The sequence below is a fragment of the Diabrotica undecimpunctata genome, chromosome 5, assembly GCF_040954645.1.
Source record: "Diabrotica undecimpunctata isolate CICGRU chromosome 5, icDiaUnde3, whole genome shotgun sequence".
Lineage (NCBI taxonomy): Eukaryota > Metazoa > Arthropoda > Insecta > Coleoptera > Chrysomelidae > Diabrotica > Diabrotica undecimpunctata.
In genome coordinates, this window is record NC_092807.1 from 61,149,075 (window position 1) to 61,168,138 (window position 19,064).

Genomic DNA, 19,064 nt, shown 5'->3' on the forward strand with positions numbered 1-19,064 from the left:
TGTTGTGTTCATACACATAACCAATAATGATTTTTTTCTCTGTTTAAGTTGCAACATTATTATAGAGAATAAATAAACAGTCACAAATGCCATAGACAATCAACTTTCGAACTATTTTATGAGTTTAAAAAAAAAATCAGTTTAAATCTTTCACCTTGATTTATTATTTTATTGTTTCAATTTAAAGAAACATATAATTTATTAGAATAGCAGGTAGTAAAAAAAAATAATAATAAATTATAAATAAGACCATATCTCCATGTTTTAAAAGTTATAGCCGGAAATAGATAAATAATTTACAATGAATCCGTCAATGAATTTTTAAGTACGGTGGTGGCATTTACGCCGGCTAGTCGCGGGGGTGGCAAGACGCAAGCGCCTCAGAAATCGATCCGTTTTGTTGCGATATTGCATTCGAACCATTACGAAAATGTCAATTTCTTGTCAGAAATCTTGTGCCATATACAAAGAAAATGAAAGATAACAGGTCTGCACGTGCATGGGTAAGTAATTAATTGGTTAGTAGACGTTATTTTGATATCGAGCCTTGCACCTTATACCGCTGCTCGACTGGATTGCCATGCTTCATTGGTCTTGAAATAATTGGACTGTTGAATACCATGACAATAAAGCATTAATAGTGTTTTGTAGAACTTATATTTGATTAAAAAGTTGATATATTTTATTTAGTGTGGGTAAAATACATCGTTTTTTGTTTTATGATTCATGGTATGAACAAAACAATTCGATCTAAAACGACAATGAATTAGCTTCCATTACATTTTAAAAGTTGTCGAATTTCAATAATAATATTTAAATTTTCAATTGATATTTAAATAACTGCAAACACAGATTTACATTCTGACCACACTACGTCATTATTTGTGTTTATTTTTATTTCGTGAGGTTACATGTCTTAATCAAACTGCAGATTTTTGAAAAAACTTAGCTTATTTCTATAAAGCTTTAAAATCAGATCAAAATGTGTTTAGTAAAATTTAGCAATTACAATTATTTTAACAAATTTATGACTATGCATGTGTAAGTTGTTTTAAAATAATCTAAAAAAAATCATCGTTAATGTCTTTGACCGATGATAATATCTAACAGCGTTTATTTAGAATATTGTTTTTTATTTGTCCACAAAATTTCAAAATACTCATTACAAAAATGTTTTTTTTTAATGTTTATTGCACGTGTTCAATGTATATATATATATATATATATATATATATATATATATATATATATATATATATATATATATATATTGTTGTAGTACTCGTTTCTATATTTAGTATAATTTCCACTTTGTGAACATTTTTTAGTATATATTAATAATTTTTGAGAGTTTTCTTAGCATTGTTTTGAAGCAATTTTCTTGTGGCATCTTAGTACAATATAATATTTTTACCGAGAATTAACCAACATTTTAATTTAAAATATGTTTAAACATTTAAAGATATAAAACCAGCACGTCAAAATAAATATATATTTTAAAAGTAAAACTGTGGTGAATTCCCACTTTAAATAGTAAATTTTGCTTAGGGTAGAAAAACATATTTTATATGTTTTTTTTACAGTTGTCTGTGTTAAGATAAAATTTAAAGTTTTTTTATTAATTATATTTTCAGTATTTTATAAGTTGTTTTAGATATTTCGTGTATGTTTTCTAATTTGTATATGCAATAATTATAATATTTAGGAAAACCTGTATATCTGTTATATTACTTTTAACAAAGCGTTATATTATAACTTCATTCATCTTACAGTTCTCCAGCTCAATTCGAGCCTTAGACTCCCTCAACAAACCTCTTCATTCGTGACGGTCTGTACCTTCTCTTCTCCACGATCGACTTCCAACGAGATTTCTTGCGTCCATATCCACATCATCCTTCCATCGCTTTCTCGGTCTTTTAATAAGTCTGTTACCCTTCATTCTTACATGCAACATTTTTTTGGAAGCCTGTTTTCTTTATCTTAAAGACACATGGCCTGCCCATTGAACAGCGAACATACTGAGATAAAGGTGGTTATATATATATATATATATATATATATATATATATATATATATATATATATATATATATATGTTAATGTGATATTAAAAGTCAGAGGTGCGCCAAGCAATTAATTAGCTAATTAATTGATTAATTAAACTTATTTAAATGATGCAATTATGATTTTATCACACTATTTAATTCTCTTATCTCAGGGTTATATTCGTGCTTCAATATCTATGCTTTACATGTGATAGGTAAGGTCCAAAGAATACCGGAATAATAAAAAACATATATGATACAACATTATATATTGAAATAAAATTCACACTCAAATATCTTCAACAAAAAATATCTCATATAATGATTATCAAAATTTTATATACAATATAAATTAAAATTTTAAATCAAAATTGTTGTTCTAAATCTCCTGATCAAAATATTTCTATCTTTTCTAAAGTAATTAACAAAACTTTGTTAATAAAGAAAAACTGACGAATGGTAAAAAACTGATGATGAGTTGTCCGAATCCTTGTTCCTTGTAGCCTACACTATCTATTCTTAGCAGCTCCCTAGGTAATCAGCAATCTCAAAACAAATTATTGCCAGCCTCTCGTCTTTAATGATCTCCTTCAAATGCACGTATCGTTCAAAAGATGCTAGCCTCTTCTCCTCTCGATAAACTGAATATCTCGTTCCGGCCTGAACAGTGACTCTTGGAATATATAAGTAGAAAAGTATAACTTACAATATTTTACTGGATCAGCTTCCGTCAGATACACTTACTCCAAGAAAACTCACAAACATTCACTTCTAATGCTTACTATGACTTGGGAACCACCAGAGAACAACGACTGTTCGCCTTGCACCCTTGGAAAACAACTGATTTTTTTTTCTCCCTCAAAAATCTAGCTAAACTCTCATTCCTACATATTTATCCCACTTTTTTAAATCTCCTCCAATCAGAGTTCGTCACACTTATCCCCATCTACCATTTAGATAACAAACAACAATTTTACCTGCAATTATAAATTTTCTAAAAACTATTAACATGCTAATCGGTTTCTACAAATTCTTAAAAACTAACGGAGAATTATATTTTCTAAATATTCTATTCTATTGTCTTATCTGTACAAATCCATTTGGAAAACCCGCTCGCATTGTTTATGACTTCAGTTAAGCTCAGTCACGTCACTCGAATATATTTTACAAAGAAAATAATTTATGCATATATTAAATTTTATTTACTACAGGTCATCCAGGATAATGGATTTTCAATTGTTCGAAATATCTTTTATAGTTTATTAGTTGAATTACTTGCATTATTATATTTTGTTTTTTGAAATATATTAAGAGCAAACCAATATTATTTTCAATTTTACATAGCATAACAACTCCCCAGGATATCTTGAAAATTTATTTAAATGGTCTATTTAGTAATTTTTAATTTTATCTTTGGCTGATAAAATGAATCATAACAATATATATATATATATATTGTTATGATGTGTTTTTTGTTTGAATGATGAGCAATGAGTATTTTTAATAATATAATATATAGGGTTTTTATCGCGGTTCTCAAAGAATTAGCTTGTAAGTACTTTTTTTAATTATCTTTATTATAACTATTATGAAACACACATATATATCTAACCTAGCCAATGTAAATTAAAATAAACTATCTTTAAATTGATATTCTTATAAAACTAATTAAATTCTATAGACAATCTACAATTTAAACAAAACTATCTTCAAAATTGAAATTGTTATGACACTAACTAAATTATATTAACAAAATTTTGTACCTTTCTTTCACTGAATGCCTAAATGAACTGTTTTCCACTATATATATTCTAATCACCACTGAAAGTCTTCGTACTTCGGTTATCCTTGTTTTTGTGAAATTTCTTTTTTCAATTATCAGCTTCTACCAATTTAAGATATATTTTTCTTCACCAGCATCTATACACCACCAACCAAACCAGCAAACAGCATTTATATTTATTCTTCTTTTCAATATACCAATATCCAATTATTATAAGTTGATTTATACTAATCTCCAACCATAATATAATTTAATTTCTTCCAATATACCTTTTTTTATCTTCAATAATTATTTGTGTATAATTATAAATGTGCATTAAATTATATGCATAATTTTTAATCTTCATTTAACTCACTATATTAAACATTTTGACTATTTGTACTTGATTCACTGACTCTAACTAACTTTCATAATAAACTGCTTGACTTCTGACTAAAAAAACTTAAAAACTTCTTAAAACTCTTCTGACTGCACTATCTAAAACTTTTCTGACTAAAAACTTTCAAAAACTGCCATCTTGAATCCAAATCACGGGTATTTATATGTTTTTTGGATTTTCTAGAACTATCTCGTAAGATATCATGTTCCAATTTGTTCTATTTCATACTTGTATGAATTTTCTGGAACAAACCATTTCGCAAACATGGCCATCTCCGGAGATCCAGAGAATTCCATTCTTTTCTATTAATAATTTTGTTTACATTTAGGCTTTTCAGATCAGAATATATAATTAAATTAGTAACTTAACATTCTAATTTAATAAAATACACATTTCAAACAATATATTATTATAACCCACTTTATATTGTAAATATTCTTAAACGTCACTTCAGAGTATAAATATCTGTCAATCTCCGAGAGTATTTTTGGTTGCCTAAGCACATGGCTCACTTATATATATTTACAATATTAAAATACAACTTTTTACAATTATTATGCTAATTTATTAAAAATGCCCTCACATAAATATATTTTTATTAAATTCTCTAGTATATAACTTATTTAAAATAATCAAATACTTTTTTATATCTAATATTATGTAGTATATAACTTATAAATTATTTTCTATAAACCCCAATCGTCACAATACCCCAAAAATAATATTTAAAATAAATAATTTACTTATTATTTTTTTAAATATTAATTTTCTCATACCTTATTAAATTTAATAAATTAATAATTCAATTTTTTTTTTTTTTATTTAAAATGTGTTAAATACATCCCTGTTCGCTGTCTATGTCAAAACAGAGAACAACGGAGCACAGTTCGGTTATTCTATGGTCAAACTGTCATGTCAAATGGAGCAATGGATGCGATATCAGAGAATAAAATATAACCTTAATTAAAAATATAATGGATATTGTGTTCTGTTTATTTATAGACAAAATCTAGGAATTATTTCCATTCAAATAACTTTCATCAATATAAATTGGTAAGTTTTTCCACTTTATTATATTAGAAAGACATTTTTATAGCAATTATAGTATCGAACCCCAAATTATGATTTTTAGGGTATCAAACAATTTCCATATGTACAAAATTTAACAAGTATGATGTCAAATTTATTCAAAATAATGAAATCTACCATCTACCATTTAACAAATCAAGTCTATTGAATAAAATGGATATATCAGTAAGTCATTAGTGTTATTATATTCCTGAATGACTTGTGTCCGTTCTGGATCCATTTCGATTCCCTTAGTGTTAAGTTTATAACCTAGATATATGACTTCTTTTTGAAAAAATGTACATTTTTCTTGATTTATTTTTAGTCCAACTTTGTCTAATCTATTTATTATAATTTTTAGGTGTTTCTCATGATCTTCAGCCGTTTTAGAAAAAATTAATATATCATCAATGTAGTGAATTACAAAATGTTCATATTGATCCAAAATATCATGAAGACATCTACATAGAGCACTGCAAGATGATTGAAGTCCAAATGGTACTACTTTGAATTGATATACTACTCCATCTACCTGAAATCCTGTATACTGTCTACTTTTTCTTTCTAGAGGTATTAACCAGAAACTATGCTGTAAATCGATTTTAGTGAAAAATGACATTCCTGTAATTCTTCCTAATATTCCATCTATACTCATTGGTGCTTCAAATTGCTTTTCAGTAATCTTGTTAATATTCCTTGCATCCAAACATAACCTGATTTCACCTGATCTTTTTCGTACTACTACTATGGGGTTAATAAAACGTGTGTCTGCCTTCTCAATGATCCCATCTTCTAACATATTATTAATTGTTTTGTTTACTTCTTCTCTGTATTTATATGGTATTGGGTATGATTTTGTTTTAAAATCTTTTTCTTCTTTAACTTTTATACTATGGATATAATTTTGTGCAATTCTATTTTCTTTATTGACAAGTCCCTTGTGTTGCTGCAATATGGAAATGACTATTGATTTATATTCTTCAGGACAATTTAAAACTTTCATTATATCTTCTTCTTTACAAATAAAATTATTCTTCATTATGTACTCATTATTCCTTGCTTCCAATTTTACGCACTCCGCCTCGTAGGCATCCATCTGCTTAAAATTTCCATTCCTTAAATATTCACTACAATAATTATTCTTTACATTCTTCTGGGACATTTCCCTATCATCAAAATACATTTCTTCTTCATAAATATCATTATTTTCTTTTAATAATATCCTATCAACTCTTATTCCTTCTTCTACCTCATCTTTCTGCATAAATTTAATTATTTGCCCTTCCAAAGTTACCATTTTTTCTTCAAAATCTATCTTTACTTTCTTCTTTTCCAATTCATCATTTCCCATTAATATATCAACACATAAATCCTTGACAATAAATCCTTGCATATTAATTTCTTTATTAAGAATATTAAATTTAAAATTGGCTAGTTTATCAATTTCACCCAACTTCTTATTATTTGCACCAATAATTTTAATTTTTGGAATCTTTATTATATCTGATAGTTTTAATGTATTAAAAATAAAATTCTCCGAGACTAATGTACTTTCTGAACCAGTATCTATCATAATTTTAATCATTTTATTTTTGGCCAAAGCATTTATATAAATTAAATTAATAGATTCAATAATTTTCTCTTCATCTAAAGAAATAAATTCAGAAGGTTTTTCATAATAGCAATGGCCTAACTTGTAATTCAGAAAGTTTACTGCACAAAATTTGGATTATTAGAATTGTCAGATTGTATCTGACCACTTGGATCTGATGTCCTATGTCTTTCCCTACTATGACTTCTACTCACATTTTCCTGACTTGTACTACTTCGTTCCCTGTCTTCGCAGCTTCTATTCCTTCGAACACAATTTACCTGTCTGTTATAGTTAGGTCGCTCTGTATTTCTTCTATTGTCAAAATCTTGTCTATTATTATTAGTACTGTTATTAAAATGTTGTCTATTATAATTAGTATTATTATTAAAATTTTGTCTATTATAACTAGTATTATTATTAAAGTTCTGTCTATTTGGATTACTGTTAGTATTATTAAAATTTTGTAAACTATCACCATATCTATTATTATTGTTTTTCCTGTTGTTATTATTACTTGTCATATTGCCTCTTTGTATTCTTTGAATAAAATTAATGAAACTATCTATTGTTTGAATATTTTGTACAGTTACGGTTTGCACAACATCAGCATCAAAATGTCTAGATACATTTAAGACTGTTTCATCCTCTCTAAGTGGTGGTTCTAAATATTTTGCAACTGTTATCAATTTCAATGCATAATCTACCATATTTGATTTTAAATTTTGATTATACTTTCCAAAATATAGAATTTCTCTAAACTTGGCTTGCTCTAATTCACCCCAATAATAATTTAAAAATTTATTTTCAAATGTTTGAAAATTATCTAAATCATTCTCAATACTAGCAAACCAAGTTGCTGCATTGTCATTTAATGTCATTCTAATATAATCTTTAATATCATTAATATTATTCACCAATCTTAATTTATGTTTTAAACTATTTATGTATAAAATCCACAAGGAAAATAATTCCTGTAGCTGGCTGTATACCACGTATAACAAAAGAGGTTAGTCTTTGTATGTGGGTATATTTTATTTTATAAAAACCCTTAAAAGGGCAACATTACAAGCACGAACGTTTTCGGAACAACTGTTCCATCATCAGGTTAAAATGCAGGTTAACATGCCTGAGCCACCAAAATATTTGGGTAAAAACCCTTTAAATTGAAAAATGTTACCGAAGAATGTACATGATGTTTATAATATTATATGATGTTTAATATTTTAATTAGATTTTACTTCAGGTAACATACACCCATGCTTAAGTGAGTTCCAGTGTCCGGAGAGTACACCTCTTCAAACGGACTACGGTTGGCAACTGCAGTTGCCAACCGTAGTCCGTTTGAAGAGGTGTACTCTCCGGACACTGGAACTCACTTAAGCATGGGTGTATGTTACCTGAAGTAAAATCTAATTAAAATATTAAACATCATATAATATTATAAACATCATGTACATTCTTCGGTAACATTTTTCAATTTAAAGGGTTTTTACCCAAATATTTTGGTGGCTCAGGCATGTTAACCTGCATTTTAACCTGATGATGGAACAGTTGTTCCGAAAACGTTCGTGCTTGTAATGTTGCCCTTTTAAGGGTTTTTATAAAATAAAATATACCCACATACAAAGACTAACCTCTTTTATTTATGTATACTCTAGGATGCAAATTTTTTATATTACCAGAGAATTTAATCCCAATCTCATTTGTTAAATTTAAGTAAGGTCTCCCTATGTCTCTCATTTGTGAAATATCATCTATTCTCTGTTCCACATTTCTTATTTGATTACTATTTATTTGGATATTTTGTTGTATATCGTCTAATTTTTCTTCTGTGTTTCTCCTGTCTTCGTTAATTTTTACTTCTAAGTTACATTTCTGTAACTCTATTTTCTGTTCTATATCTATTTTATTATCTTGAATAATCCTCTTTACTTCTGTCCTCTCATTGTCTATCCTTTTCTTGTAGTCATTCCGTATACTTTTTATTTCATTTGCTACTTTTTTCTCTGCAGCTTCAAGTTTTTTTATCCATTTGTTTTACAATTTTATTATTATTATTTTCTATTTTCTTTTCTAATTTTCTATAATTCTCTTCCAATTTCTGTTCCATTTTTTTCATGTCTTCTTTGACTTCTTTTGAATTCTCTTCCAATTTTTTTGTATTCTCTTCCATTTTCTGTTCCATTTTTTTCATGTCTTCTTTGATTTCTTTTGAATTCTCTTCCATTGTCTTGTTCATCTGCATCATTAATGACATCAAAGCTGCCATATTGACATTTTCCTCTCTTTCTGGATTCATTTCTGCAGTATCTTGTGGAACTTGAACTAAACTCTCCTCTTGTATATGTTGTGTTTCTACTTCTACATCTTCTTCATTCTTTTTGCTTCTTGTACCTTTCTTTCCTTGAGACATTTTGAGACTTTACTTGTTCAAATATAATTAAAATTAAAATCTATACTTTTTCTTTCTACTGATAATTAATTTAATTATATGAGAGCACTTATCTTCCCAAACTAATTCTTTTAAATAGAGAGCCACCGCGTTGGGTGCCAAATTGTTATGATGTGTTTTTTGTTTGAATGATGAGCAATGAGTATTTTTAATAATATAATATATAGGGTTTTTATCGCGGTTCTCAAAGAATTAGCTTGTAAGTACTTTTTTTAATTATCTTTATTATAACTATTATGAAACACACATATATATCTAACCTAGCCAATGTAAATTAAAATAAACTATCTTTAAATTGATATTCTTATAAAACTAATTAAATTCTATAGACAATCTACAATTTAAACAAAACTATCTTCAAAATTGAAATTGTTATGACACTAACTAAATTATATTAACAAAATTTTGTACCTTTCTTTCACTGAATGCCTAAATGAACTGTTTTCCACTATATATATTCTAATCACCACTGAAAGTCTTCGTACTTCGGTTATCCTTGTTTTTGTGAAATTTCTTTTTTCAATTATCAGCTTCTACCAATTTAAGATATATTTTTCTTCACCAGCATCTATACACCACCAACCAAACCAGCAAACAGCATTTATATTTATTCTTCTTTTCAATATACCAATATCCAATTATTATAAGTTGATTTATACTAATCTCCAACCATAATATAATTTAATTTCTTCCAATATACCTTTTTTTATCTTCAATAATTATTTGTGTATAATTATAAATGTGCATTAAATTATATGCATAATTTTTAATCTTCATTTAACTCACTATATTAAACATTTTGACTATTTGTACTTGATTCACTGACTCTAACTAACTTTCATAATAAACTGCTTGACTTCTGACTAAAAAAACTTAAAAACTTCTTAAAACTCTTCTGACTGCACTATCTAAAACTTTTCTGACTAAAAACTTTCAAAAACTGCCATCTTGAATCCAAATCACGGGTATTTATATGTTTTTTGGATTTTCTAGAACTATCTCGTAAGATATCATGTTCCAATTTGTTCTATTTCATACTTGTATGAATTTTCTGGAACAAACCATTTCGCAAACATGGCCATCTCCGGAGATCCAGAGAATTCCATTCCTTTCTATTAATAATTTTGTTTACATTTAGGCTTTTCAGATCAGAATATATAATTAAATTAGTAACTTAACATTCTAATTTAATAAAATACACATTTCAAACAATATATTATTATAACCCACTTTATATTGTAAATATTCTTAAACGTCACTTCAGAGTATAAATATCTGTCAATCTCCGAGAGTATTTTTGGTTGCCTAAGCACATGGCTCACTTATATATATTTACAATATTAAAATACAACTTTTTACAATTATTATGCTAATTTATTAAAAATGCCCTCACATAAATATATTTTTATTAAATTCTCTAGTATATAACTTATTTAAAATAATCAAATACTTTTTTATATCTAATATTATGTAGTATATAACTTATAAATTATTTTCTATAAACCCCAATCGTCACAATATATATATATATATATATATATATATATATATATATATATATATATATATATATATATATATATATACATATATATAGTAGTAGTAGAAGGCAAACGAAATAGAGGTAGATCTCCCACACGATACACGGACCATATTGTTGCTACGATTATCAGAATGTGCTAGAATGGCAGAAGATATAAAAACGTGGAGGAACATTGGGAAATTGAGCTAATACCTTCATGATATCACGATACCTGCATTAGGTTAACGACTAAGAAGAAGAAGATATATATATATATATATATATATATATATATATATATATATACATAGATACTCGTATATATATGTATATATATATATATATATATATATATATATATATATATACCTGTTTCTCCTATTTATAGGACCTAGTATTCGTCTCAGTACCTTTATTAAATTTTTTGCAGTTCACAGATTTTTGACTCAATATCCAAGTTTCACATCCATAATAACTCACTATCGATCGGATTACGGTTTTGTCTGGTTCATAATGAAGTGGGCTGTATTGTCTAAGATAATTCTTAGATGATTCTTCTTATAAGCTCTGCAACGCCAATGTTGTCCTTTGTGATGTTGTCTCCTAAATAAATAAAGCCATCTACTTTTTCTAATCTGTAAACTGTCAGGCAGTGTCGTGTTGATATCTTCGATCGGCTTTTTACTAGGATTTTAGTCTTTTTTGTGTTTATTGACAGACCATTTGTTTAGCATGTGACTTAAGCTCCACATACGTATTCTCGCCTGTTGCTTTGGTTCAGCTCATGATTTTTATATCATCTGTATAGGCTGCCAGTTTTGCTGATTTATCAATAAGTGTGTTTCTGATATTTTTTTAACTACGTATTCCAGTACTGAATTAAACAGTGTTGGTACCAGCCCATCATCCTGTTTTAATCTTTGTGATTTAAAATGGGTCTGTCATCTTTAAAAACTGTACCAGGTTAACAGATTCCCAGAAATGGCTGGCGTTTGTTGGATTCACAGTAGGGGAATACATCCGAGCACATTTCCTCTTAGAAGAAGGAGGTCCTGCAAACAGATTCCTTTTTGTTATCCTGCCTACCAACTAAAACCACCCTCTTCTACTTGCGCGCAGTTGAATGTCGTACTCCGAAAGTGTACGTCTTCTTCTTCTTTTTTTTAATTACTGTTCAAATGTAATTATGTACAATATTCCATCCTTCATCTTCCATCTTCCATCTTCACAATCATCTCTCTCACATTAACAGGGCTCATACCTATTTTTCTATACATTCTGTTTCTCTCCACTGTCCATCTATTACACTTTAACATTGTGTGAGTAACAGTGTCAGAGTAATCATAGTACAGGCATTTTTTTGCATCTTTCTTAATCTATGAAGATATGTTCTGTGAGCATTTGCGTCAGGAAGTAATCTAGTCGCCTATAACCACAGCAGTCCACCCTTACGCCCGGGATCAGCATCTTGGTCCACTGATCAATATCTTGCCATACTTGCTATTCTTTCCATCTTTCTATTGATCTTTCCGTTTCTTCTCTTTTTATTTCCTTCTTCTTCAGTGCCTTATCCGGTCCGGATGTTGGCGATTATCAAGGATATCATGGTTTTGTTGACTGCTCTGCGAAACAGCTCCGCGGAGGTCATCCCAAATTATTGTCGGAGGTTTTTTAACTACGAAATACGACGGCGTCCCGGTCCTCTCCTGCCAAATACTTTACCCTGCACCGAGTTGAAGAATTCGATATTTTCTTCGTTCCGCATCACGTGCCCGACGTACTTAAGCTTACGTTGTTTGACTAAATTAACCACTTCTTTTTCTTTACTTATGCGCTGTAGGACCTCAACATTGATGACATGGTCCACATACGATATTTTTAGATCTTCCTGTATATCCACATCTCGAAGGCTTCAATCCGCTTTTTTGTGGCTTGCGTCAGTGTCCAGGCTCTAACTCCATATATTAACACTGGAAGAATGTAGCACCTCACTATCCGCATCTTGGTTCCCAAACTGAGATCCCTTCAGCACAACAATCTCAGCTTGATAAATGTAGACCGTGTCATTTTAATTCTGGATCTAATCTCTTGAGCGTAGTCCCGTTGTGAGTTGAGAGTAGTTCCGAGGTAAGTGAATCTGTCGACTCTCTGGATCTCTTCGCTGTCATTAGTGCCCCGGGATCTAAATTTGCACGGCTGAAAACCATGAATTTAGTTTTCTTAATATTAAGGTCTAGTCCGTATGTTATGCTCACAGGTATCACTTGGTCTAGTAAGGCTTGTAGATCATTTAGGCTGGTTGTTAGTAACACAGTGTCATCGGCGTAGCGGATATTATTGATGTTCACTCGAATTCCCATCTCTAGGTTTGTGAGTCCTTTAGTAAAAATTTCCTCAAAGTCCTCAGAGTATATATTGAAAAGAGTCGGCGAGAGCACACAGCCTTGCCTTACTCCGCGCATGATCATTACTTGGTCGGTCAGCTGGTCTTCGAACTTGACTAAAGCACGCTGGTTCCAGTATAAATTCATGATAACCCGAATGTCCTTCTTATTCAATCCTACTCTTTGTAGGGCGACGAACATCTTCTGGTGCTGACAACGGTCAAATACCTTTGCGTAGTCAATACAACAAATATAGACATCACAATTGACATCGCGGCATCTCTGAAGTAGGGCTTGTAAGGTAAAAAGTGCTTCACGTGTACCCATGGAATTGCGGAATTCACATTTTCTTCGCATTTCTTGTAAATTCTGGCATGTATAATTTTAAAAAAAATCTTAGGTGCATGACTTAGTTAGGTTGGCGAGGTGCTATGTTTTTTCGACTTTAGTTTATGGAATGGAATCTTGGACCTTGAATGCGACATCAATGAAAAAACTGGAATCATTCGAGCTGTGGGTGTATAGAAGAATTCTGAAAATATCGTGGACAGAACACGTCACAAACAAAGAGGTTCTGAGAAGGATAAATAAAGAAAGAGAAATTTTAAATATAATTAAAACAAAAAAATTGGAATATCTCGGACATATTACACGTGGAGAGAAATACACCTTGCTCCAACTGATTATACAGGGAAAGATCCAAGGAAAGAGAAGCATAGGGAGGACCTATGGGATATGAGTTGCTTAAATTATTGGTATCTGTCTATTAACAAAAAGACAGATACCAATAATTTAAGCATTTTATATTCATTATTGTTAACTTTGGATAAACATGAATCTACTAATACAGACAATTCATCATCAACAATATAAGTTTAATTATATATGAGATATATAATACCTCTACTACTTCTTCTAAAATAAGTCTTTTTACCTTTTCTGTTTCAAGTTCAGCGTCTATCAGGTATACTATTACCTTAACATTGTTATCATTAAGATCTAACGTTCTATCGTTTTAAGTTGGCAGTAACGAATTCACAACCAATTCTTTGTTTCTGATAAGAATGTTTCTAACCTAAATTTTATTTTATGACATGTTCTGTAATTATTTTAACATAATTTTATTTAAGTGTTCATGTATATGTGTTTTAAAGTGTTTTAAATATGTATTTGTTAAAGAACGTTTTTTAAAAAACAATTTTGGATAGTTTTCACCATCATTTGTAGGGGTCAAATGAGTTGCTCATTTCATTTGATAAACATCACGACAACCAACCTCAATTAGTGTAAGATGCAAAATAATTCCTTTTCTGTATTTTGTACTAATTTTGTTTATTGTAGCACCCTGATGATGCAAATAAAGATTTGCGAAAGCTTGGTTTACTAAAAAGAGTACTTCTTTGTCCTATCTTCCGCTGCACACCCAAATATTTGAGTTTTGTATTGTATATATATATATATATATATATATATATATATATATATATATATATATATATATAATATGCTCTCCCTACTGATCGTATTTCTATTGGGGAACCGTCTCTTGTGGTTTTTACTACTCTATTTGTTGTCATTCGGCTTATATTAACGTTCCATTCAACTCTTCTATTTCTTACCAAGTTGTTGATGTTTTCCACCTTACATCCACGTCGTATTTCTATCTATACATCTAGCTCTGTCCCATAGTGTTTTATCATTAATTTTTCTGTTTTTATCTCTGTTGTTTCTAACATCCTTTTTGTCCTCTCTGTGTCAGATCGTATTTCATTTCTTTCCCGATATTTTTATTTCTACATATTGTTTCATTCAGGCAGCCTGCAGCTCTGTTTGCTCTGTTCACTTTTTTTTAGTTTCGAGCTTTCTGTTGTTAAATAGTGTGATGCGTAGGTAATTAAACTCCATCCTTTGTTCTATTATCTGACCTTCCAGCTTTAATTTATATCTTAGTAAAGTTGCTGTTGTAAGCATGCATTTTTTCTTTTTTGGGGAAATTAACATGTTTTGCTGGCGGTTATATTAAATTAAGGATAACAGGACAAATCTCCCTGTCTTATCTCATGGCCAGCTTCAATACTGTCGGTTAGTTCTTCTTCTAGTTTTACTTTTATTGTGCTATTTTGGTAGACATTTTTAATCTTCTTGATTATTTCTAGAGGTATTTCTCTTGCGTACAATAAGTGGATAACGTCCTTTAATTTGACCCAGTCGAATGCCTTTTTAAGGTCCACGAAACATAGATATGTCGGTTTGTTGTATTCTAATGATCTCTCTTGCACTTGCATCAATATAGCGTCTGTGCATGATCTTCCCGACCTAAAACCTTGCTGTTCTTTGGTGGCAACTTTCGTTCTTAATTTTAGTGTTATGTTTATTAAAAGAATTTATCTGTAATTTTCCGGGTTCTATTTGTCTTCCTTTTTGAATAGATGTATTGGAGATTTAGTATTAGAGAGTTATTAATCTCAATGATTGAAGAATTTTATTATGTTCTATTATTTTTTGGATTAGTATTGAAGTTAGATGTTTATTTCCTAAACAAGAAGAAATCAAAAATCAATTATTGCATGCGAATGCTGCTCTCCTAGGGCCTCATCATGTCCAACTAGCATGGTTGCAGTTTTAATTGAACGGCTTAATGGCTCTGTAAACACCACAACGACTTACTCCTAGTACCTTGTTGGCATATTTGTGTCTTCAATTTTATCTTGCACTAAGGTTATTGCTCTTGCACAGCAATCCGTTGGTTTTAATGTCATTTTAATACAATTAAAAATTGTGAACTCAAAACCTTGTAATACAAAATTGGTCTGTTTGTTAAAATCAGTAAGATGACAAATTAATTTTTTGTCCCTTTTCGAACTTAAATTTTTGACTTCTTCTTCTTCTTCGTGCCACTAGGATTACTCCTGTTTGTTTGCCTCCTACTCTGTTTCAGTCGTTGTTTACTGTACATTATCTTTCCACCTTTTTGGCGGCCATCCAACGGGTCTTCTGCTATACGGCTTGTTATTTTTACAGATGTTCGCTAATCTATCTTGTCCCATTTGGTTTACATGTTCGTTCCAGTTTTTTTTTCTTGTTTTTATACACCTGTTAATATTTTGAATTTTGCCTTGTTCTCTTGTACTTCTGTTGGTTTGTCTGTCTCTTAATGATATGCCTGCTATTGATCTTAATAATCTTATTTCGATATTGTTGATTTGTTGTTTCGTATTTCTTGTATCGATCCTTGTCTGCGCTGCATATGTTAGGATTGGTCTTACTGTTGTCTTGTATACTTTCATTTTGCTTTCCGTGGTCAGATATTTTTGTTTCTTCATATGGTTTCTCGGAGGCAACCACTTACTCTTGCCGCTTTTGATGCTTGCCTTGTGGTCTCTGTTCTTATATCCCTGTCACTAATTATCTTTACTCCTAGGTAATTGAATTTCATTACTTGTTCTACAATTTTGCCGTCTATTTCTAGTTTGCATCTACGCGGCTCTTTACTGATCACTATACATTTAGTGTTTTCTACTGATATTCTTATATTAAGTTTGTTTGCTGTGATATTAAAGGTGTGGAGCTGCCTTTGTAGGTCATCTTCGTTATCAGCAATTAGTACTGCATCATCGGCATAACATAGTATCGTGATTTTATGCGCTCCCATGTGGAAATTTTTGACAAATACCTAAATTCCTATTGTTTGTAAGAATTGCCAAGATAGCTATTTATGTACCAAGGACACATGTATTTCCAGAATTGCAAGTTTCATGTGAATTCTATCAAATGATGTTATATAGTTATAATAATTTAATTCCACATTTCGTATCATTAATAATAATTGTTATTAAGAAGTTATTATTTTTTTTGTCTTTATGCCTTTGCGGGCCATAAAATGCACTTTATGCCAGCACGGACATAAAGTGTACTAGTATGTATTTAGTTACTAAGCAATAAAAACACAATTTTGTATTCAAAATAAATTTGGATATAATAGAGCAAAACTTGAATGCTATTAGTTATTATAATAATGTAAACGTTTCCACCAAATACACAAATAACCAAAGATATTAAATCGAAAATGTCAAAAACATTCTTATTTTAAACTTATATTGGGGCTTATTCTCATCGAAAATAGTCATTGTATTATGATGCCACAAGAAATAAGCTTTATAACAATATTAAATAAGTGTAGCCGTATAAATGTATATACGTTCTAAATTCCTCAAATTTTGAAATTTATAATCATCTTTATAGTTTGTAGTAAAATTTCAATCCTATCCAGATCTTGTAAAAATTACTTTTTGTTCTTTTATACCCAAATATGGTTTTTTTTATCTTGTAGTTAATGCATTCATCATCTAGTTATATCGCTCCAGGAAAATATTACAAAATTAATCAAACGGTTTTTTAATTAAATACCAATACTACAAAACTAATACTAAGTTAGTTTTGTATTACATAACGGAGCTTATTTAAATATATTCGTTCAAATATATTTGTTTATTACTAGTGCTATGAATGATAACTGATAGTAAAATCAAATATATCTTGTTATCTGTATCGTTGAACACAAGTATAAGTGTAAGATAATAGGGAAAATCACAAACATCCTAAATAAATGAGTTGTACTTAACATACCTGTGAGATTCATGACAACTAGATATATTTACACAATTTTTAAAAATAAACATAAAAAGAATCACTTAATTTTAGCAATTTACAGAGTATACTCTACCGTCTGTATAAATTACAATCCCAGTAGAGGACAAACTACCTTTTAGATTGGCAAGTCTACTCTTACGCTTCCTAGTATTTCTTTACTACCCTTAATTTCCTAAGAAAAGAAGATAACAGTTATATGATTCATAAAATCTCTATTTGTACTTTCCATCCCAAAGCCTAGACCAAAAGGTAGATAAAAATTCCTGGGGAAGGATAACAGCGACCACCACTGCTATGTTAAGGCGCACACTAAAAGAATCTGGAACGAAAAGCTGACAAGATAAACCATCAAAATCGTAGGACTATGATACCCCGTGGCTAGGAAGGGGCATTTCAGAACACGCAGTTTGGCAATTATATCCACTTTTCTGGCAGTGGAATGCAGGGTTTTACCAGTATATCTAATCTAGTCTACGAATAAGTCTCAGAAAACAAAACTCAGTCTTCAAATTTTAAGAGGGGAACGACAAAATATTTCTTCTTTAACTAGAAGGTTTTATTTCCACTCTCAAGAATATCCCAAATAGAGAGCTACCTTAACTATGCGTCGACTTTAAGAAACAAGCTGGCAACACCTCACAAAATGATAAATTGAAGGATATAGTTGTTATTATTATCTACAGATACTCTCTCATTAACAATTAACGCTTGATTCAAGAATCAAATAAGCTGACTCTATGTTTGTCAAAAAGCTGGAAATAAGTCAAAAAATACATTGATCACGTCTTTACTATTGTGGTCTATATAAGCTATAAATCTTCAGTCAACTTAGATTATATCTAGAGCGATAAATGATTCAAATTATATTGCTTTCATAGCGAAACATTAAACTCAAACCTATAACATAATGTAATAAACGATCAACGACAAATAATAAGCTGTAAATGGAAATAAGAAAGACCTTCTACGAGAAATAAAACTATGGTCTTATTAATAATGGCACATCTCAAGAAATAAGGCTAAGAAGAGGCCTATGTTTAACTTTGGACGCAGAAGGCTGAATAGTGGATGATTCCGAAACATATAAAAACATATTAAATAATGTGTAAAAGTATTAATAAACGTTTTAAGACAAATAATTACATAAGTTAAAAATATTTGATAACAGACGAGACCTTCCAAATCAT

The 19,064-nt window shown here is 29.8% G+C and overlaps 1 protein-coding gene across 1 annotated transcript in view; it reads left to right on the top strand.

Annotated features, from left to right (window-relative positions):
• The first annotated feature begins 412 nt into the window (after window positions 1-412).
• Window positions 413-19,064, top strand: part of LOC140441343 (ankyrin repeat and IBR domain-containing protein 1-like) — a 180,288-nt gene continuing 161,636 nt past the window's right edge. Inside the window, exon 1 of the mRNA XM_072531999.1 lies at window positions 413-503. The gene's annotated coding sequence lies outside the window, so the exon portion shown is untranslated. The remainder of the gene's footprint in view (window positions 504-19,064) is intronic.